General features: G+C 43.6%; 1 long non-coding RNA gene across 1 annotated transcript; it reads left to right on the top strand.

Moving 5' to 3' along the window:
* The first annotated feature begins 13,357 nt into the window (after positions 1-13,357).
* On the top strand, positions 13,358-22,310 carry LOC138065605 (uncharacterized). Its single transcript, XR_011138687.1, has 3 exons — positions 13,358-13,493; positions 14,724-14,864; positions 21,226-22,310. It is a non-coding gene; the product is annotated as an uncharacterized lncRNA (long non-coding RNA).
* The last annotated feature ends 349 nt before the right edge of the window (positions 22,311-22,659 follow it).

The raw sequence follows: 22,659 nt of genomic DNA, 5'->3' as shown, positions 1-22,659 counted from the left end.
TTCCTGGCTGATTAAATTAGGTTTTTTAGGTCTTTTCTAAAATCTTAGGGAAATTATCTAAAAATCATGAAATCAATTCCCTTACGCTGTTTTAATCTTTTATGCTTTGGGCTCCAAGAGGGACGGGCGGACAAGTGCAGCCCTCCGAAAAGTGTGCAGCACTAGACTGCTTGCCAGCCTTCTATTGCCTTTGTGGACCATCTGGGTCAATTTCCTTCCAACTAAATGAAATGCAAATAAAAATTCCAGCAGTTTTTCAGCTGCAGGCTGCCCAGCTGATTAGCATGACAGAGGCCGGGAGATGAGGCCTGACCCTGTGCACTTCCCCTCATCTCATTAAGTTGTAACTCTACCGTGGCTGCATTCATGGTGTTTATTGACGCTGAAAGGCGTCTTTATCCAAAACTAGCTAAATTCACATTCAGAGTTTTTCCATGAAGGCTTGCCTGCTACAGCATCCACATGAAAGTGAACCTATTGTAGCTCAGTGATGTGTCCTGCTGATTCCTTAACAATCTGAGCTTTCTCCAAAAGTGTTAGATTTACAGGTTTAAGTTCTGAAAAAATACGCAAAACCCAAAGGTTTTAACAACTTAGTAGTTTAAGGTATTAAGAGTATAAACATGTTTCATTCTGACAGTGACAGAGTATACGATAAACTCGTGCATATGAGGAGACAATCTAGCCAAAGTACAGTAGCAAGAGCATCTGTATCATGTATGATTGCAGACAATAGAGTATTATATCTATCCTCACATTCATCAGCAAGCAGGACATAAGATTCAGGAAGATAATGTCTTCAACAATTTATAGTGCTCCAATATTCACAGTTGGGCAATGGAGAGAAATACACCTTCCAGCTGCCCACTATTTCATGACTTGTCACAAGTCTACATTAAGAAGGGGAAATCCTGGAGAACTGGAGTCTGGTGGAAATGAACCTTACGATGATTATGTTCCTTTTCCCTTTCTCTTGAATGCCATAACTAACATCATTGCTAGATGACAGCAGTTGCACAGTTAAGATGTTGCTGCTAAAGCTGGAGAGTGGAGAAGTCTGGTGGGCAGCACATTTTTCCTGTTGTAATATTTGAGGGTCAGGGGGGTGCTAGGGTGGACAGATTGTTTCCAGGAAGCACTGAAAGGAGTAGCAGCTACTGCACTTTTCAGAAAGGAGAAAACAAGTGCTCTTCCTACCATTTGGACCTACAAGATGTGCATAATAAAGACTAACCACTCTCTTGTGGTGCTTATAGGCCTCAAACAAGATTCTGGCAGGGCCAGACCCTGACATGGATGCACCCCTGGAATCAAACCCTAGATTTCAATCATTCTGCTCGTACTAGCTAGTCTGAAAAGAGAGGACAGAGAGGTTTTCACTGGACCACTGCCAGTTCTTGTGTAAGACATATTAAGATTTCATTGGGAAGGCAAGCATGTGCTTTTTTGTTATGGAAAGCAGCTCTTTTCACTTCCACTGTGGCAAGGTAGATATAGGTGAGCAAATATAGGGGAGTCACTTGCACATTGACTCTGTGGATGAGGTCACAAGAGGAAGTTGTAAATTAAGGTGATGAACAACCTCATTAAAGTGACTTATACCTGTGCAGGGCTAAAATGAAAAGTCAGTGCGTAACCGAGACTGACATCATAGGCTGTGGAAAAAAAGGAAAACTATTGCATCGTCTCCATTCCATTTGAAGGTCATGTGCAGCAGATGATAATATTAAAGATGATCGTCATGCGGTTATTCCATGAAGAAGAAATTCAGCAATAATTTGGTTGTGGCTTCTCCCTAGACTTTTCATCTTATTCGCTAATGATTTCCCTTTGGTCATATGTACAGAGTCATAAAAATGTTATCCCTTGATCTTGCAAGTGATACACAATGCTTGGGCAGGAAAATGCATTTTTTTAAATTCATGGTACATTAATTTTTCCCCTGTAAGCTACAAGCTATTACACACATTAAAATAATGGACTGAATCATTTATCCTAGGCCTATTGATATCAGAAATGTTCTATTAATTTCCGTAGGTTTTCAATTATATTATTTCCCAGTTTGGTTTGTTTAATCATTGCTGCAACTCCACATGAGGTGGTAGTCACTGACTAAACAAATTTATTGACTTTTGACTTTCCTGCCATTCCATGTAAGTATCTGCAGCCCAGGTGAGAACTGTTCAAAAGTATCTTCATGGTCAGTTGTCTTGGGCAAACATATTCTTTAATTAGGTGCACATAAATGAGGATTTGACTGTAAAGGCTTTCACTTGAAAGTCTTTACAGTCAAGCAAAGTCTCTTTACTTGAAGAAGGTGGACATGCAGTAGAGCAGTGGGAGCATGACCTATTTTGACCACTTCTGTTTTAGCCATCTTGGCTCTTGAAGACGTCTCCCTTCTACATGTCAACACCAAACATTGCTCTGTTGCTCTGCTGCTCAGACCTTGTCTCTGACAGAACGTGGTGAAGATTTGCCTTAAAGCAGGAGTCTAAACTGGTTTAGTCAAACTGGTGGGAAGGCTTTGTGGACATTCTTGTTTGTTTTAAACTCTACTTATTCCATTTTAGCTAAAGTTACCTAGGAGTTGATTTAACTACATCAAAATGAAAAAGCTTAAGCCAAGTGTCTTCAGTGCATCCTGCCCTCATTTAGGTAGATGATTTTAAATACTTTGGGCTTTTGTTAAGAAAATTCCATGTAATTCTGCTTGTGAGGGGTAAAATAATTTGAAAGAGATAGATAGAAAAATATATTTTGATCTAATCTGCACTGGCGTGAACTTTATTGGCTTCTGATTTTTCATTTAAACTGATAAGCTTTTTCAGTAGTCAAAAAAGCCTGAGAATAAACTGATGCCTTCTCATCAGTAGCTATAATAAAGTTTATGCTTGATGCTTTGTTATCAGGCATATCACCTTTAAAGTCAGTCTACGATGTTACCAAAAACTTCTGAAGTGTGTTTTAAAATAACAAGTTATGGTAACTGCTAACTAATGTTTAAAGAGTCTTTCCACAGCTCAGAGCATCCTCAGATGTAATGTGAAGGCAGCTGCTCGATTCCAGGGTAGGAAGGGGGAAGGGAAAGTAATTCTATGAGAACGCTTCACTTCTCAGTATTTGTTTCCAAACAATATCCAAATGCATAGACAGCACTTTAAATTTCCTGCTGAATGAACATTTGGGAAAAAAAAAGTGATTTAGAATCCCTGAAAGATTTTGCTTCAGTAATTTGGCATGTTTTCATTTTACAATTCTTTAAACTTCAATAATGTGAAAGTAATGTAATAAAATGTTAGGCAACAATAAACTATATATGCTAGAAAAACATCAGTATTGGAATATAATATCAAAGCACAGTAGTTTGACTTATCCAAATTAACTATTTCACAATTTTATTACTGTGGAATAATAAAGTTGGAACAAGCCAGTGCAACTTTCTTCTACCAGAAATTGTTTAGGCTCATTATCTTCTTCAGACTCATTTTGTTTTTGATAAAACTGCCTTTTGACAGAAAATTATCATTAGGTGTTTTCATCCAGCTCCACTTATCACTGTTATCCCGCTTGGGTGTAGTAGTTAGACAGAAAATGGGAATTCATGGGTTGTTTCACTAGGGACAGAGAAGCCTTGATAGTTGTGGCTTTTTAACATGCCAGTTTATTTCGTTATAAAACAAGTAACAAATCTTTATTCTTAGAACACAACAGGAAACAAAACTCTCACACTTGCGTAGGGAATCTTGAAAATGCAATTGAAATATTTTTTAAATATTCAAAAGCCTGAAGGAAAAGTCAATATATAGCTGTTTGTTACATTAAACTATAAGCTGTCCATTACATCTGAATAGTTTGAGCCATTCCAATCATTTTTAGAATCTTAGGATCTTAGGAGTTCACAATTTTAAAACTTTTTTTTTTTTAAACAAGAGGATACAAAAAATGGGAAAAGCATCTCCTTAGGAAGAAGGAGGATTTTTCTCCCTGGGGCTGCCCTCGGGACAGACCCATGCAGTCAGGCAGGAGCTGGGAGAGAGCAGGCTGGTCTGGTTACAGCAGCAAACTGCTGGTGAGCTTCATCATGCATCCAGCATTGCCAGCTTTGGCAGACTTGGTGAATGTCTCAGGATTTCCATTTTTCCTCGAGGTCCTACTTCCTTCATTTCTGAGTTATACGCCTTTCTCAGCTTGGGTTAAGAAGCAACAATAGTAAGTTGCATGGTATCCTAATTGCAGAGCAGAATATGGAAAGGTGACCACTAACAGCTGAAACATGGCAGAAAAAAACAAAAAAAAAAGAACTCAGATTTATTATTATAATTTCTATTCCAGACATAATTTCTGGAAGCTGGACATTCACTAATGTCTGGAGCTGTCTATATTGCTTATCTGGGAGATGACGTAGGAGACACAGCAGTGATGGCTCTTCTCATCCTGAACCTGAAGAACATCCTGAACCAGTGAAGACACTGTCTTATCAGCAAACCTGAAATAACTCCTCAGAATACAAAAAAGGGAATCAGCATGTGTACCCTTTACTGCAATGAAGCTGAGCGCACCAGAAGACTTCAGTGCTTCTCAGAAGACAAGGGGGAAAAAAAAGGAGAACTACACAGACTGTCTTTGCATATTCTGGGAAAAAATGCTCAGCTTCATGAGGGACACTGCACCATCATGCAGAGAAGAGGCAGAGGGAGGTAAACAAGTGCGCAGCAGGATGGATGCAAGACAGGAATGTTTGATGGGCAGTAGAGAAAAGTGCCGACAAAGAGAACTGAGTCCTAAGGCAGGCCAGGGGCACAGACCTGCTGGTGTGCAACCAGGACAAGCCCAGAGCAAGAGCTGGCTAACCATGAGCAGCCACCCTAACATGGTGGCAATGCGGCAGTCCAGACAGAAGCAACGCTGACACTCGGCCTGTCCACTACTACAGCCTACCAAGCAGCAGGTTCTGACAGATTTGGGCGTGGAGTACACGTAGGAGGTCAACGAAACACAGCGCACTTGTGACAGGTGTCCTGTCTCCTGCTCTCCAAGTCTCCTTTCTTGCAAGGCTGATTTGTAGGCCCAGGTGAGCACATGGCCCGCCTTGCCCTGTCTTACCTGGCCAAGGTAGTTCTGGGGCCCATCGGCCTTGCAAAGCTGTCCCCTATAAATGACACATCAGAATTTTCTTATATTCGCTCTTGAGTCAGAAGGACTAACGTCCTCATGCTCAAGGACCGTTTTTATTTCCTGCGGTGTTTTTGAGGTCTAGATCAATGCAACCAATTTGTTTGCATCAGACCAAACATACCTTGCTTAGGCTTGGGTTTGTGTTTCTTCTTTCACTAAAATCATCCTTGGCAGCCAGCCAAGCAAAGCGCTCTTCCAGGGCCAGAGAAAGCTGCCTCTTAGGCCATATGCAGCTCTTGGCCAGGAGACCCTTCTTTCAAGCACTGGATGTCGGCCACTGCCTGAAACGTGAGGGACAGCAAGAGTGAGTGACCTAAATAAGGATATGGGCCAATCCAACAATTCCTATCCAGATTCCTCCCTCATCACTTTACTTTGGATATGGAATGTGTAGATCTACTTATTATCAGTAAAAAAGATATTCATGTGAAAGCTTGGACCAATTAAAGCCAGCAATAGCTTCTCCTTTGACCTGAAGTGAAACCAAGGTTTCACCAGGCTATTGAAAATGTCACATACAGAAAAACATCCTTGAAATGTTAAGATGCAGGGGTCATTGCAGGATTCAGCCCATTCAACCATAATTCATTCTCCTGTTGCTTTATAATACACTTTTTAACAGACTTACATTTTTATCCCTCTGAATGCCTGGCTCATTCCAGGCAGAGGATGGTCAATACTCTCTGATGTGGCAACAGTTCTTTCCTTAATTTTATCTTTTATAAAACATGTATTGCTCCCCAAATTATTCACTGCACCTTATTTAAATGCCAACACTGAAAATTAATTTTCGTGTGGCCTTTTCTTTCAGAGCCACTCCTACGTTACTGGGGTACTTCAGAACCAGCATCCTTTTTACAACACCTTACTGAGGTGAAAAATATCCCCATTTTACAAAGGGAAAACTGAGGCACAGAGAGATTCCTGGTCAAGGGGCTCATTTTGAGTGTCCATTGAGAAATATCATTTTCTAGTAGCAGGTATTGCACACTGTTCATAGGTCTGAAGCACTGCTTCTCTTTCCTCCATTTGGGTGCCGTGAATCTGAAAATCAGACCCTAGCTATGAAGTTGGTTCTCCTAGCGAATGAGCAGCATGCAGAGCCTGTGGAGAGGAGGAATGCTCTCTGTGAAGAGTTTTGGTTATGTGACTCACCCATTAGCACACAGGAACAGTGCAAGACAAAGGCAGGAACCAGCTCTCCAGGGTGCCCCTCTGCTACAGAGGTCAGAAGGCTGTTGTTCCTTTTCCTCAGCCTCTCCCCTCAGTTTATATGACTTATAAATTCAGCAGCAAATGAGATAGGAGTCAAAGAGCCGGCATCTTCCATGACTGCACCCTGTGGGTTTGTCCTCAAGGTCTGGCCCACCTTGTGGGCCAGAACACGGCAGGACTCCTCTGCACAGAATAGCAGGTGACAGTGCCACTACTGACAGTATCATAACAGTGGACTTATCTAATTCTCTCCTTTTACAGCTTTGGTATATTCAAGTTAAAACACCAGGGGTCTTTTGACAGGCTTTAGGACATGATTGAGTGCATGACTGAGTTTCTCTGAACAGTTCTGTCCAGCTCTGAGATGGAGTAAGGCCAATGAATGACATCCCCAGGAAAATGTGTTGTTCAGCTCTACAAAGTCTACTGAGCATCTCCAAAATGCGTTCCTTAAAAGATCAGGGCACAATGAGGTGATAGCTGTCAGAAAGAGCAAGGGTGAAATAACACCTTTCTTCCTCTGGGACAAATTCCCCAATCCTTTCTCCAAAGCACAGGGTAGAAGTTTACCGTGAATAGAAAAGTTTCATCAAACGTGGACAGAAAGATGTACTTTTCTCAGAAATGTCCAACCTGCCATTATTCAGCCTTCTATTGTGAAATAATCACAGTCCAAACTTCAGGGTTAAAGTTCAGTGAGCTGATAAGAAGCAGGACAGGGAGCTCTTCAAAGGAAAAGTGCCAAGCAATCTGCTGTACAGACATGGCTTCAAGGGAACCTTCCTGCTAGCAAATACGGAGGACTGCATACAGCACAGCACTTTTTTTTTCACCCATTAGTTTTGCAATACTTTCCGACACTGTGGTGTTCCACCTTTGAAATTTGACTTTTTTGTCTTTCCATAGTTTTCCTAGGACAACACTGCTGTAGGTGGCTGGAGTAGTGTTCAGCAGGAAGGTCAGACATCTTCAGGTATCCTCCCATAAGCTCAGTGTCCCGGGGTCTTTTATTGTCAGTGGAGGTGTGCTCAGGACAGTCCATGGAGCCTGGGAGACAACTCTTCTCATTTCTAAGCCTAAATCACTGAACAGGCACATTCTACATTGGTATAAACACACTGGAATAAATATTTCACTAGTGCTCCCATTCCTCCAGTGTGCTGTTCTCCGGGGCCATTTGGCTTCAGGTAGACCGAGCATTGCTCCCTGTCCCCACCTTCTCTTTGGTAAAGATCTCTCTTTTACAAGCCAGATATTTGTTATTTTCAGGCTAGACCCCAGCAATACATACACTTATAAAATCAAGGAAGTTAGGGATGAAAGAAAAAAAAGCCAATATTCTGGGGATATTCTAGGTCATCTATCTAGCCCATTGCATGGGATAAATTTAATGAAATAATATAAATTGAATAATTTAATTGAATAAAGGATGGTCGTTTTTAAAGACATACTGCCCTTGTGGAGGGCGAATGGCATTGTATGGTTGCCTTATAGGCTCTCTATCTTCTGCTTTTGCTCCAAGGTTGCTGTTGAATTAGCAGTTTTGCATCAGATAAAGTAAATATTTATCAACAATTAAGGTTTTTTCTCTCCTTCTCCAAATTTGGCCCATTTTGTGGATTTCACTGAACCACACATTTAAGCAAAACCTGAAGATGGCCTACCTGTTGGATTGTGCAAGATACTTGTGTTGCCACGTATGTATCAAAATTAATAAATGTTGTTATTAATATAAAGATGAACTAGCTCCAGATTTTTATTGTACTCAGCATAGGACCTCAATATTGCATGAACTGATTTACGTAGTTTTCATATAGGATCTATATTAATAATTTAGGTCCTTGATACAATTGATAATTCAACATCTGAGTATGTACTTACCTTTATTTATTTATTTCAGAGGGGCTGCTCATTCACTTTAAGTCAGGCGTATGCAGGAGAGCTTGCATCCTTGGGTAAAATACCTGCCATGCAGTTGTAGTTATTAATCGAAGGTGAAGTGTGACTGTGACAAATGGTACACATAGTTGAGTTTTGGGGTGGTGGTCCTAAAGAAAAGAGGTTGCCACAATGGGGGGATGAATTGCCATCTGGAGATGCCTATCTCCCTCTACTAGCTACAGCAGGAGCCTAACAGACTCGTTTTAGTCTTCACCCCAACATTTTGGGCAGCTAAGGGTGGATGTGGTGACTCCCACCCTTACCCAAGACTATTCCTTCTTTACTGTGTATGTTAGATTAAGCTTGCCTGACTACGATCTCTGCTGTGCTCTCAGGAGAACTGTCTTCTTATGTTCTTGCCTGAGTTTCCTACACAGTCCGTGGGTGTGCAAGGTGCTTCTGGAGGCCCGCGGAGGAGGTCTGGTCCCACCTACATTTAGGCAACTATGTTAGGAAGAAGGAACCTCCCCTCCCAATATTTTCAGGGAATGGCTAGTGTCCAGACCTCCAGAGTGTGTCTGCCTCCCACTGATTTCAGCTTGACAGTGAGAGTTAGCAAATGCTGTTCTTCCTCCTACTTCCCCTCTCCAGTCTCTGCATATCTAAGATTGCATGTTTATTGCTATATTCCACTATAAAGTAGTCAATACTTGTTCTGGGTTTCGTAGGGCAAACTGATTACTGGCGTGCAGTTTGAAGTTAAGCCCGTACTTTGGAGTTTTGAACCTCTGCTCACTGAGGTCCGCTCACCATGTGAGGAATCCCTGCTTATTGTGTCACTCTCTGCCATCCATGGTCAACAGCCAAGCCAGTAAAATGGGCATTAGCAAAGGTCTGTTAATATGATTTCACCTTAGTATTCTTCAGCTCCTCTTTCCCACGCGCTTCCTACTGCCCACACCACTTCCCCATCTCAGGGAGAACCAGCTCCTGGTTGCTTTTGAAGAGCAACTTCGTCACAGGGAAGAGCTGCCTGTGAATCTGGATGTGCCAGGTGGCTACTCTCCTCTGTGTAATGACATGGGCTTGAGTGGCCTTATCTTCAATATGGAAAACCCACTCAAGGACTGATTGCAAATGTGAGCCCAGACCCTGCAGTTAATCTCTCTAAGCTTTGGGTCATCCAGTTTTGGCACCTATTCATTGCCAAAGTCCAAAAGTAAGTTGTATATTCCAAATGTCCCACCATACCTGTGTTCCCAAGATTAAGGCTCAAAAAAAGGCCTGCAAAACCTCAAAAGCCTTCTCACTGCTGTCCCTTGGTGTTCTTCATCCACAGCCACTCAGTAAGCATCCACAGAGTGAAGGCGAGAACAGTATTTACTTACTGAATGGCTGTGCTCACTCTCCCAGCAGAAGCACCAGTGAAGATGCTCCTGTTTGTATTTGGTTGCCAGCCAGACCTTCCCAATGTGTTTTATCACCAACAGCTGATATTTCCTCTCTAGTCTCCATGAGCTTTGTCTATCAAAGCAGCAGCCAGTGTCATTTTATGATGTGCTGTAGAACTACCATGCTACCCTGAGTGTGCTCAGCATGGCTGCCTCATTTATCACTGCTCAACCTTCACACTGCAGCATCATCCATCACTGCCTCCTTAGAGCTAGGAGTCAGAACCAGGTCCGTACCGCTGACACAGCCGAGAGTCGTGTGAACACTCATCAGCAGGTCCCTTTGTCCTCAGGCTTTTTTTTTTTTCCAGGAAATACAACTTCATCTTACGTTTAGTTTTCAACCAAGAGTCCGAATTAGAAAATCAAACTTCAGAATTCAATTGGTTGTGCCTAATGGAGGGGATTTTAATTTATAGCCTTTGACCCTTGTCTATTATTGATTGAAATAAAGACTTTTTTGTTTCATATTTGCAGCTAATGGTTAAAGAAGAGCTTGGAGGTTTTAATTTTTGATTCTAATAGTGACCTCCACGTCCATTGTGAAACCATGAATAATCACTGCTTGAGAAAGGCATTTCTATGAGCAATCTAGAAAATGGACAAAGGAACCTTTAAGACAGTTTCATACACAGAAGGAAAACTCAAGAATGCGTATGTGTCTGGTTTTCTTTTTGTGCTATAGAAAGACAAACAGCATTCCTTTTTAAAATTGCATTAATTAATTGCATTGAACTTAAGGCTTTATGTCTCTATGAGTCACACTCCTGTTCATTCCATATTACTGGCTTTAAAAAACATAAAAAGTCAAACCTGTAAATCAGTTGAAAATAGCAGCTAATGTAAAACTTGTAAATTCAGAGCCATGTCCTAATCGTGCAGCAGTCAGCGGTGAGCATCCTATTGGTTTCACTAGGTCTGAATACTAAAGTAAATGTATTGTAATAGACTAAACATGGAAATGGGCCTTCAGTTGTTCCTCTTTTTTAATGTTCTTCTGCTTTAAAGCTTTCCTGCTTCTGGGTGCATTGGTTTGTCATGTCTGAGGATGTAGTAAATGTGACTCATGCTCTTTGCCATTCTTTTGCTGGGATTTAGTTTTCAGCATTTGAAGAAATGCTCTGATGTGTGTAGCTTGCAGTGAGTGTGTGCTTTGCTTCGCTCTCTTTCTTAAGGGGTGAATTTTCGGAAAAGTGGCCTCCTAGGAAATAGCCACATATGTGTGGGTGGAGGAGGACAGCCTGCACACTGACCATGATTTCCTCTGGTGCAAGACTGATGTGTGAATTATGCAAGCCATCACTGTCAGTGATGCCCCAGCTGTAGGAAGCTGACTTCAAGGCCCCAGATCCTTGTTACTGCTTCAGCAAAGTGGTCAGGACCAGGACACTTACTAGGAGTGAAGAAATAGTATTTAGGTTTTAGATGTACTATTTTTCCTTTCTAGCTCAGCTTTCCATCCACTCAACACTTGGAAACAAAGTTGCAGACTCAGCAAGGTGAGCTTGGGTGGCCTGGCTACAGAGATGTGCTTGTCCCAGTGCATGGGTGTCCTTCACCTTCCAGGGCTGCATTAGCAGCAGTTCAGCACAGTGAGAGCTGATTCACAGGCTGAAGCAATCAGTGCTGCTGAGGTCCCTCCATCTACATTACTTTTGGTTGAGGGAGTACATTTTGAACAGACTTTAGAGTGGTTGCCACTGTACATATGGTTTGATGCTGGTCAAGGGAGCAGTCAGGCCCACATTTACAGGTTGGAGCGTGCAGACTTCAGAACGGAGAAACAACTTTTGAACATAGATCTTGAGAGAGAATGAAGGCCACAGGCTTCTGAATCTAATTCCTCACGATGGTTTGGACATCAGCACACAATAAACTCATTGAAGAGCGGACAGCAATCTGAAATATGTGAGAAATAAAGTTTGATTTTTATGAAAGGAAATACAGGGCACTGATTCCCTCAGAGTAGATTTCTGCCTTGCAAGGGCCCAGGGTCTCACAGGGATGGTCCTGTTTGGAGGCTGAGAGGTGGGCAAGGGCCTTTGGCTTCTGCAACGACTGTGCTTCAGCGACACATCCTGGCTGTTTTTCTTTGCTGGGGTGGTTCATGCAGCTCTGAAGGGTGCACAGCTCCACCTGTGTGCAGTGATGAAGTCAGTCAGAGCAGAGGGATGCTACAGGTGATACAGACTACTCCAAAACAGAACAGCACTAAGCCTCACAGCCTGGGCCCCCCAGGCCTGCGTTACCCCAGTGTACAGCTGAACAGACCAGGGAGGACGATGGTGGCACCTGGCAGTCACACCGCCGTCCCTGCTGGCAGCCATCCGCCCTGCCTGTCTGCTGGGAGGCTGATGCCGAGCAGCAGCGAAGGGCAGGAGCAGGGCAGGTACGATATCTTTGAGAATATAACAAAACTGGGGCATGCATTGTGAATGGCAACATTTTTGTGAAAACTTTTTTTTCCTCTCAGATTTTCCATTGCTGAAGGATGTCAGTGGAACGGCTTTTTTTTTTTTTGTTTAGTGTGTCTTATGTTTGGGCTTTCACTTAATCATTTATTAGTTTTTAATTCTAGTGAAAGATATGCCTCTCTCCCCTGAGACAACCCATAAGGCTCAGCCAGGCATATTTTCCCATGACTAAGGGACTTTCCTTTTTTCTTATAACCTCACTTTTTACCATAAAATTTTAAATGGTAAAAAACGAGTGTTGGTTGAAACTGTGGGGAGTGATGATCTAAATATGAGAATCTTAGTGTCTAGTATTTTCAGATGCCGCTGACCTCTTCTGAAGGTTGTGCTTTCCACGAAAAAAGTGTAATTCATAAGTTCCGACTGAATAAAGCTGAAATGTTTCTCTTCTCTCACTCTTTCCAAGTGAATGCTGGTGAGCAATGATCAGCTTGAAAAAGGGATGTTTACATTGTTTTATTTTGTGGTGGTATATTACTGCCTCTGCTGAAAGAAGAGAAACTTTTAGATACAAAAATAATAGGAAAATAACCTTCAGCATCTTTCAGCTCTTGTTGTGAAGCTGACGCTGCCGACCTGGAGCGCTGAAAAATCTTGGGGGAAGCCTCAGAAGTGTATGATACTTGGCTTTCGTATGTTACATCTCTGTTAAGTGTACTCCTCTTTTGATTTCTCTGTGGCAGAAGAGCTTAACCTTTATGAGTTCACCTACCGACTGCTCAAAATGTTGCAGTGAAGTGACTTGGTGAAGTTTCAAGCTCTTCTCCATCTGGGACCTCAGTTTATCACGCGGATGATCTGGCAGGGACACTAAGAGCCTCCACTCTCGGGCAGGCAGACACCCTCACCCCCGGGGTAGGGTATTACACACCTCTTTCCCCTCCCCGCTTTAGGTGGAGCCTGTGTTTGTCCCTGTCGGGGGACGGGGGACAGGGGACAGCTGAGCTGTGCTTTCCTTCTTTTCTTCATGACCGTGAAGGGAAGAACAGTGAGATATTTTTTACTGTACAGTACATCTAGTCACTAAATCTTTCTGTCATGTCCAGCCTATATTTCTGTAAGCTCCCCAGCATTAGCAAGGATACATTTACTGTTATACTTGCAAACATCAGAGATTCCTGCCTTTTCTCACAGCTAACTTTCTACTCTTGTAACAGTTTTAGAATGATTTCGAGTACCTTTCCACCAGAAATCCCACATTTACAGGTGACTGACCCATCTAGGACTGCTCCACTGCACAGACTGGCTTCAGCGGATCTAGAGGAGCACTGGGGTGAAGACGTTCGTCATCAAGGTGAAAATTCAATAATCTTGCATCTTTATTAATGCATTGCTTGGGCTGTTTTCTTCCAGCTTTCAGCCCATGCCGTTGTTAGTAGAAAGCTGGATGAGCGGAGCAGTCCTCCCAGAGAAGGTTACAAGGGGGCACCTGCAGACTTGGGGCTAACACAGCCAGAAGCCTCTCCTCTGACTTGCTGACCTCCAGATTTATGCCTTTGCATTTTAACACACACCTCAGAAGCATGGCAAAAGAGTTTCATTATCTGATCTATCATCACTATTTTTACTATTTCATAAGGTCCCTTGAATGCTATGTTAACCAGAATACTTTTCTGTGGCTTTCACTTCCTTCTGTCTTGCTGTATTTTATATCTGCACTATAGGTATATTTGCTGAACAAGTGTGTACTAAAATGTCTGAGAGATCATAATGTATCTGATAGCTTGCCCTGAACAAGTTCCCTATGTAGGAGGAATCATTTGCTTTAGTATCTAAAATGTTGCTACAGGCATTCAGTCTCACAAACGTCTCCATATCGGCCTGTGTGCTGTACTAAGAGAGAGCGCACAAAACAAGGCAAATGTGTCACCGGGTTTTCTTGTCTTCTGCTCTTCCTGGACCCATCCCTCTGGTGTGCGTGGAAGAAGGATGCATCCTTGGGAAAAATGCATCTCTTTTCTTGTGGAATGGTATTTCCAGAAGGATGTAATTCCTGCACTCCTCTGGGCTGGAGAAGACTAACAGAGTCTTAGGTTTGATTTCCAAGCTGCTTGAGCACTGCTGAGCCTGAAAGAAGAAGGGTTGAAAAACAGAGTTATAAAGCGTCCCTCTGCCAGCATTGGCTTCCACTCCTTCTGCTCAGGATCGGCTCGTGGAAGTTAAAAACACTAGGGAATAACCCCAGGGAGCAGGGGCCTGCTGTGTGCCGGGGGTCTCCCGCAGGCTGGGTTCCCGTGCCGGGGGGAGAGGTGCGGGGTCTCGCTGGCTCCCCAGGCAGCCCTGCGGTGTCTGGCAGCACACAGTTGCCCTGCGATAAGGAGGGATATCGCCCCACCTGCAGGCTGCGGGCTGCGGGCCGCGCTGCGCCGAGCTGCTGCCGGCTCCTGTGCCGGGATGCTGGCTGCTCTCCCAGCCGAGTCTCCAGGTCCAGGCCCCTTCCAGTAGGCAAGAGCAGATGTACACGGACATCAGAACTGGCAGATAAATTGTGAAGGAAGAATAACTGCTGTTCTTTTTCTCTCAGACTGCAAATGCTCCAGATTGATTCCAAATATTGTTTGCATCGAACAAATCCTGCTCACAGATCAGGACTCTCTTTTGTGCTAAGCACGGTGCAAACACAACATCTGCCGACGGTTTCTGCCCTGAGGAGCCTAAGAGTCAGGTAAGAGTGGGAGGATGGACACAGACAGACTGGGGGCCCGGTGGGGCAAAGTATTGAATTTTTAAAATGTTGTGACATTATGCACTTTTCTCTGTTTATTTTGGCCAAAAACATGAACTGGGCTGCTCCTTGTGACAAAATGACACATAAAGAACCCAGTGCTCTGAGGAAAGTCAAAACTTTACTCTTGGATTTTTGTTTGCGTTGTTCAACACTGCAGAGACTTGAATAGTAGAACATATTTGGGACATAACTGTATACTGGTGGCCTCTTTCACATCTCACCCCAATTTTACATAACTCTGTGATTTCAGGACAAAGTGTAAATTGGCAGTGTCACGGTGCCAGAAGACCTGCAGACACACACAAGTGTACGTGCACGTATATTCATGCCCATTCGACTTCCCCAGACCCTTCTCACAACACCCAGTTGCTGGTGCTCTCTTTGGCATTTCTCTGTGTGCAAGCTCTATCTTGGAGAGCACAGCCTGGGGCAAAGCTCCAGGTAAAGACTGGTACGCTCTTTAGCCCTCTGGTGCATGTTAGTTAAGAAATAGGCAGCTGAGGTTTTTACCCTCTTAAAGCTAGCAAGGAGATGGTGCCTCACAAGAGTAACCTGCAGCGCTCCTCGCGCTATGCGATACACATCTGAAACACTTTTCAGCACACATGGACATTACCCTCCACAATTATGTGCTGAAAATGTAGAACGGAGGAAATCACTAGAAAGCAGCTGGCAGCAGGGAGGAATTGGGGGGGAGGGAGGTGAGGGGTGAGCTGTGTGAATCCATATAGCGTAGAGGCAGTCTGGCACCCAGGGTTCGTGGGAGTCCCTGCAGGCGGAGATGTACCTGGGCACTGAGGGAGTGGAGGGCATTTAGCCTTCCTCTTTCTGCACTGTGCCTTCCCCCCAAGTACCACACATGCCCTGGTGTCACGGAGGGCAGAGCCCGTCCCATTCGTCTCCCTTGGCCCAGATTCACACCTTGGCTGCCTTCATCCCCTCTTCTGAGAGCTGCAGCAGAGATAGCCCTCCCCGCTCCCTCACCTGTGACTGTAGCCAGAGGGGACATGAAAGGGACATCTCTGCAAGGATGTTAAACTTTTGCTTCTTGGCCTGTGTTGCCTGTGTTGAACAAGCCCATACAACCTGGAGAAAGAATATCCGAATGTAAAACAAACACAGAAAACAGGAAACTGGTTTTAAAATGGTGATCTAACTTTCCACGCTGATTCTTCTGAAAACCAGCTTGTCAGATGCTATCAGGTGCTATCTGAATATCTTTCTAAAAAGCTGTACCTCTTCCTCTGCTAAATATCCATCAGTACTAAAAAAGCCTGAAAAATACAAATCACAGGACATAAAAATCAGTGGCATAAATACAGACTGGAGAAGATTCATTTCCGTATTCCAGTAGTGCACAAGGAGGCAGGAATGCTGAATGACAAGTTGTGATAGAGGCAGGACAGGACGTGTGATGCTTCTCCATGGAAAGAGCTCACGGACAGCAGCTTCTAGGGTGACGGGGACTCTACAGGGTGGGGAGGTGTTAGAGGAGCACTGTACTATTGTATTGCAATCCCCAACAAATGACAAGAGAAAATATAACAAATAGCTGAATAATCTGCGTGCTAGTAAGCTTCAAGGGGTCCACAGATGTGTTATTCAGCCTTAGATGCTGTCTCTTCATGGGGCATTTTAAAAGTTTAACTTGCAACTTTGGTATTTCTTTGCCTTCTTAATTTCAAGGGGAGGGAAACATTTGTCACGAGGTTCAATCGGCATTAGCAACCTTCCCCAGGCATGTGCAAGTACAGTCTATTTGTGGGCACGCTTTATGTTTGCTTAACTGCCACGTTTTTAACGTGTTTCTGGTGTCTAATTCAGATCGAACAACTCCTTCAAAGGAGAATGCCATTTATAGAGAAGTTTGAGGCAATCCTGAGTACATAGACACAAACGCACAGGTCCTCTCACACTTGCTCTCACAGCCACATGCAGCCACTACAACAGTTTACTGAGAAAATCTCTCTTTGAGGGGAGATTTTACTGTTGATTTAAATCTTTGCATTATATAGAGTTGCAGGGGAAAGTTTCCAAAATATGCAACAATAGTGAAGCTGTTGCAGCGGCTGTCTCCGCAAACACCAAACTTTGCGGCTCCTGGCTACCGCTGGCGCAGAGGGCTGCCGAAACCCCGTGACAGGCGGTGCAAATGCACCGGCCCCACGAGGCCTCGCAGGATATTCTCGGACAATGCCCTCACCCTGCCGCAGCGAGCTTCGGTCATGCGCTGCGCCACAGCGCTGGGACAAATAGGAGACCCTCTTTCACAGCCACACACAAACATCCCCTGTGTGAGAAAAAGAGGCGGCGGAGAAAAGGTCAGCAGAAAGGGCCACAGGGCAATGAGAGGGCTGAACCCCCCAACCGAGCGCGGGGCCGAGGGAGCACCACGTGCGGGGCTTGTTCTTTGCAAACTTGCTGGGGAGAAACAAACGACTCTGACCCTTGCCTTGGCTCTGGGACTCGTGATCCCTCCGGGGACGCCTTGGGAAAGCGCAGAAGGGAGGCCCAGGAGAAGGTCTCCTAGGAGCCCAGAGGGCTGGCGGAGCAGCTGGGGGCAGACGTGTCCGGCGGAGGGGAATCGGCCACAGGGCTGCTCCGCTCCAGGGACCCCGGCTTGGGGCCGGGCCAGGGACGAGGACCTCTGCTGCGCCCCACTGACCCCAACCAGCCTTTGCAATGGGTGCTGGGTGCTAAGCTCCCCATGGGCCTCAGCCGGAGCCCATTAAAGAAATTTCATCCCTTTGCAAAACCTAAAACGAGACACTTGGATCCCTCAGAAAAACGTGTTTCTGCTGGGTCGCCCACCACTCCACAGGGTCAAACGACACACCAGCACCACCCTCACATGGCAGCACGGCACAAGACAACGGAAGTCACTTCCACCTGTGCCTCCTTACAGTAGCGCTTTCCGTTCCCTACCTAACCCTTTATTATTATTATTGTTTCTTTTAAGAAACACATTTATGCTGTGTTGAATCTACTGCTTAACAAGTGGAGGGAAAACCTGTGCGGTCCTCCGAGGTCCTCGCACACCTGGGATCTAAGCTCAAGAGTCTATGAGAAATGAGCCTTGCAGCTTTGCTGCTTTGGGAAGTACATGTATTTGTGCTCACTCTCTGTCTCTATGGGTATCTAAAATTATAAGTGATGTGAACTGTCCCTAATGAGATGCTGAACAGCTGCACCTCACTGAAGTTCTGTTAATCCTGTATATTAAAGTAACTTTTCACTTTAAGTACCATATTAAAGCCAAAAGGTACATGCAAGGGAAATGATTAGTGATCAAGACCTAAAAATAGCTGCTCAAAAGTGTCTAAAATAAGGGACAGTCATAGGATTTCTTTGCCCCTGTGGAAGCACTCAGTGTTGCAGATGATTTGGTTTTTATCTCTGCTGAGAGAAGCTGAGCATCCCTAGGCTAAAAAGAGTGCTCTGAATGAAGCACAGCTGGACCACGAAAAACGTGGTAGCCTAAAACAGATCAGCCCAGGCAAATAGCCGGGGCAAATGAAAGGAAGGGAGAAAATCACACAAAAAACAGCTGCAGCTTCATGAAGAGGATGATAATAAGGCCAAGATAGGTGACCCACAGCTATCAAAATTGTTGCAGTATCAGAGTGAGAAGCCCAGCACTAGCCAGGCTTGATCACTCCCTCCTCAGAGGGTTTGCTTCATTTACATAAGAGCAAGATGCTTCCTGTACTGAGGGATGCTACAGGATCCTGCCCAGAACAGCAAAGAAAACTGGACTCAGGAACCTTCCTTCTCTCTGCCTCAGTTTCAAAAAGAAAGTTTTAGTCTTTGAGGATGTCAGCTGTAAAAAAAAATCATCCTCTGTGAAGGCAGGAAAATCTTCTTTCCTGATATGAGGTCGATTATAGAACTGGAAAGGAAGGAACTTGATGCAATGAGAGATAGAGTGTATCCACAGGAGGGATTAGATTAAAAGTTGCAGCAGACGCACTCCCATCTAGTTTTTTTTTTTTTTTGCTGTAAGATAGCTCATCTGTTGAGGAGGTGAAAACTGAAAATACAAATAGAAGATTTAGTGCCACTTCTTTCCCTCGCTCTGGCTTTGCCAGCTAACCAAAAAGTCTTCACAGGTAAGAGAAGCTGCAGAGAGAGAAACAGAAAGGCTGCTCTGCTCTGTGCACCAGAGAAGGCAGGTGAGAGAGGTGTCTGTAGGTAACAGTGACAATGCTGCTGGACATTGACTGCTATGTCAAAGCTGCTTTATGTTTTCCTGCTTTCTCTGCCTTGTTAGGTCAAATCTGTGGCTATTTTAATGACAAAAGAGCTGGAGGATATATGTTGCCTGTAGTTTTCCCCTTCAGACATGGCCGTAACCCGGAACAATGATGTTTTGCTTGCAGTGAGCACCTTGTCTTTTCCCTCAGCAGCCTGGTTCTACAGGTTACTACTACCTTACTTCATCCAGCAAAGACAATCTCCTAGGCACTGCTGTGTATATCCTGAGTGCATCGATGGGCAGACCAAAGCCCAGTCTAGTTCTGAAATGCTCTAAATCCCTCTCCACTTCCACTTCCTTTCCACCTGTTTTTAAACAGGAAGGATATTATTACAATATTTCGTCTAAGCTTAGTCGTAAAAAAGAGCAAATGGAAGTTTTGTTTAAATTTCTCAAATGGAAAAAGGGATACTTTCTGCCGTTGCTGAGATTTTTTTTCATTTGGCACTGAAAATTTATTAATCACTGGCCTCTACTGGTCTCCTAACACCCGCAGAAATTTCTGAAATTTCTCTTCCCGTCTTACGTCATTACAGCATTGATTTCCCCCCAGCCTGGTTTTTATGGTGAGATTCATTCATCATTCTAATTCTTGTGCCTGCAATCAAGACAATAGAGTCTCCTAATCTGTTGCAGACAAAATGCAGTCCTTTTATGGTAGATTCCTTTCCTAGCTCTGTGTCTAGGCAATGTGGAAAATTTGGAGAAGATTCCTATCACTCCTATCTGTCCTCCCTCCTAGTTTGATCTTTTGGTAGGGCTAGCTGGAATTCTCATTCATCCAGACTCAGACTCTTTCCTCACACTTCTGCATGAAAAGCTCTTAGAAGAATTGCTCCATTTATTGAGATTATGATCTGACTAATGAGATGAAAAGCAAGTGAGTAAATGATGATGGAGAAAAAGGTAGACACATTGAAAAAAAAAGAGGAAAACTAAGGAAAGCATCCAAAGTGGGAGCGAGGTAGAAAATTTGGAGGGAAAAGTGAGAAAATACAGAGCAAAATGGGAATGACTAAGTCAAATCTAACAGATCATTTGGGTCTCCTGTGGACACATTTTTTAACATACAGTCCTAATTAGTTTCCATAGTCTGGGGCAAGAGTAGAGCTAAAAGGCACATACTATACAAACCACCAAATTGCTGACAACTATCATAAGCGCAATGATTCGAGTGTAGAAATCAAGGATGGGAGAAGCTGTAGAGTGGAGGGGCTCTGCACAGCCTGCCCCAGGTGCAGCTCCACTGATTTTTTGGCCAGCTCATGCTCCGAAGAATTGCAGCCTGCATACATGCATACAGAAAAGGCAATAGCTGAAAGAGAAGAGTACAGAGACACAGTCTCTGTCTACAGAGTCTACATCTGGGTTAGTCATTCAGAAATCCTTTATAGTGCCAGAGAGGCATTTCTGGATGGGATTTATCTCATTCTAAGGATTTCTGAAGTAAGTGACATGAATTTCTCCCTCCAAGTACCTGTTATTCCCCACTTAGCCCCTACAAAGGCAATCTGGGGTGACCAGCTCTTGTATAGACCATCTCCTCTTAAAGCAGCACATTTCCTACATGTTTATAAGAGGTATAGAGGAAGAAAACACCCCGAGAAGTGTTTATGCACCCACAGTAGCATTACATGGAGAATAAGGTTTGAACCGGGATTATTCCATTTCTTATACAGGTTAAAGGATATTTTGAATGGCTGCCAATAAGCATTTGAGTTGTCACAAATAGTCTATCTCACACATGGCAAGAAATCTGCTGTATCTTATGCCTTGTTAAGAGCCAGAGAGATTTGGTTATTGTACGCAGGCCTCAAATACTGAAGAATTGGACTATAATTTAAGAGATTTTAAACATTTTCAAAATTCACCCTCTTATAGGTAAGTATTTTGTACAAACTACAAAGATTGGGGTCCATGGCTCTGCAAAGCTCTGTAGAACTCCAGAAATCCATCTTGTATTTTGGAGTATGATGTTTTCCCATTGAACTTCACTAGCATTAGGATAAGGCCTATAACTTGTGATGTTCTCTTTTCATATAGCTATCACGGCTCTGGGATATCTTCATCACCGGTGCACAAGACAACTTTGATTGGGATCACATGATGGACAATATCTTCTGAACCAAAAGGTCGCATAATGCAAGAAACCACCTGTAGCCCATAATGGGAAGGACTGGGACACCAGAATAAGCCACGAAGTGAGCCTTTTTCATGAAAACCCTTGAGTCTCCTTGTTGGTGCATATCCGAAGCAGTAACTCAGCGTCACCTTTGCTACCCAGGCTGTGACTCTGCACACCAGGGCCACAAAACATGAGTCCCTGACACTGCTTTCCAAGTGTGGAAGATGAAGATGTAACAGCAATAGTGCATGAAGGAAGAGCCAGTTTTGTGAGTTTCACACTTAGAGTGGGAGAATTCACAGGTTTGCTGCTGGCCAAGGACTATGACAACTAGAAATCTAAACTTTGTGTGTGGTTGCATCAGTGAGAGACAGACACCAGGCTTGAGAAGTGGTGCAGCTCCTGAGAGTCACAGCAGCTGGACTTCTTGCCATGCCAAAAGCATAGCCCTGTTTAGCAGATTTCCCATTGTGCATTGCTTTCTCTAACAACCCAAGAGAAGGTAATGCAAACTGCACGTTAGTAGAATGAAGTTTGTGGTCCAGCTCCAGGGGACAAACTCACAGCAGGGCTAACTTTTCAGACCTCCATGTAAAGAGACAAAGCAGAAAGAGGCAGAGCTCAGAGAAGGTGTGCCCAGCGGCCCTGTGACCCAAAGTCCAAGCACTGCCCTCCTATGCACTTACGTTTCATGCAGGGGTAAGTTTAAAACCTTGTTCCTCTAATAGTATGATATGGCCTAATTCCCATGAGACCAGTGCAATTATACTAAGAAAAGCATAGGGAAACGGAAGAATGATGTTCGTAGGCTTTACTTGCATGTGAAATGCAAAAAAAAAAAAAAAAAGTGTAGTGCCATCTCGTACATTGGTCATGCACTGACTTGAATATGCATGTTGATATTTTTCTTAACTTGTACTTGTTTCACATATACAAAAATGTTCTGCAGTGTATTGTTACATTTCAGTACAAATACAAGGAGGTTAACAAATGACTATGTTCAACTTTCAGGAAATAATTTCTACAAAATGCTGCTACAGTGTGATTGTGTATGGCAGTATACTCCTGTCCATTTTCCAGTTTTGTTAAATATAACGGTTGTTAATATTTAATAATAAAATGTACAAACTCATATCGAGACACAATCACATATAACCTAATACATTCTGAAAGCTTTACCATATTAAAAGGCATTTTTAAAGTCTTCAGAATAAAACAAAAAGAAGAAGATGATGTTGTTAGTTCAGAACATCCCTCTTCTCTAGCTAGTGCCAAGACTGGCAAGTTAAAGCAATTAGCATACCTTGGTGATCTCTGTTTTACACAGGCTGAATAAACATCTAAGACAGTTA

Source organism: Struthio camelus, chromosome 1 (genome assembly GCF_040807025.1).
Source record: "Struthio camelus isolate bStrCam1 chromosome 1, bStrCam1.hap1, whole genome shotgun sequence".
In the NCBI taxonomy this organism is placed as follows: Eukaryota; Metazoa; Chordata; class Aves; order Struthioniformes; family Struthionidae; genus Struthio; species Struthio camelus.
This window is presented reverse-complemented; position numbering and strand designations above follow the sequence as displayed.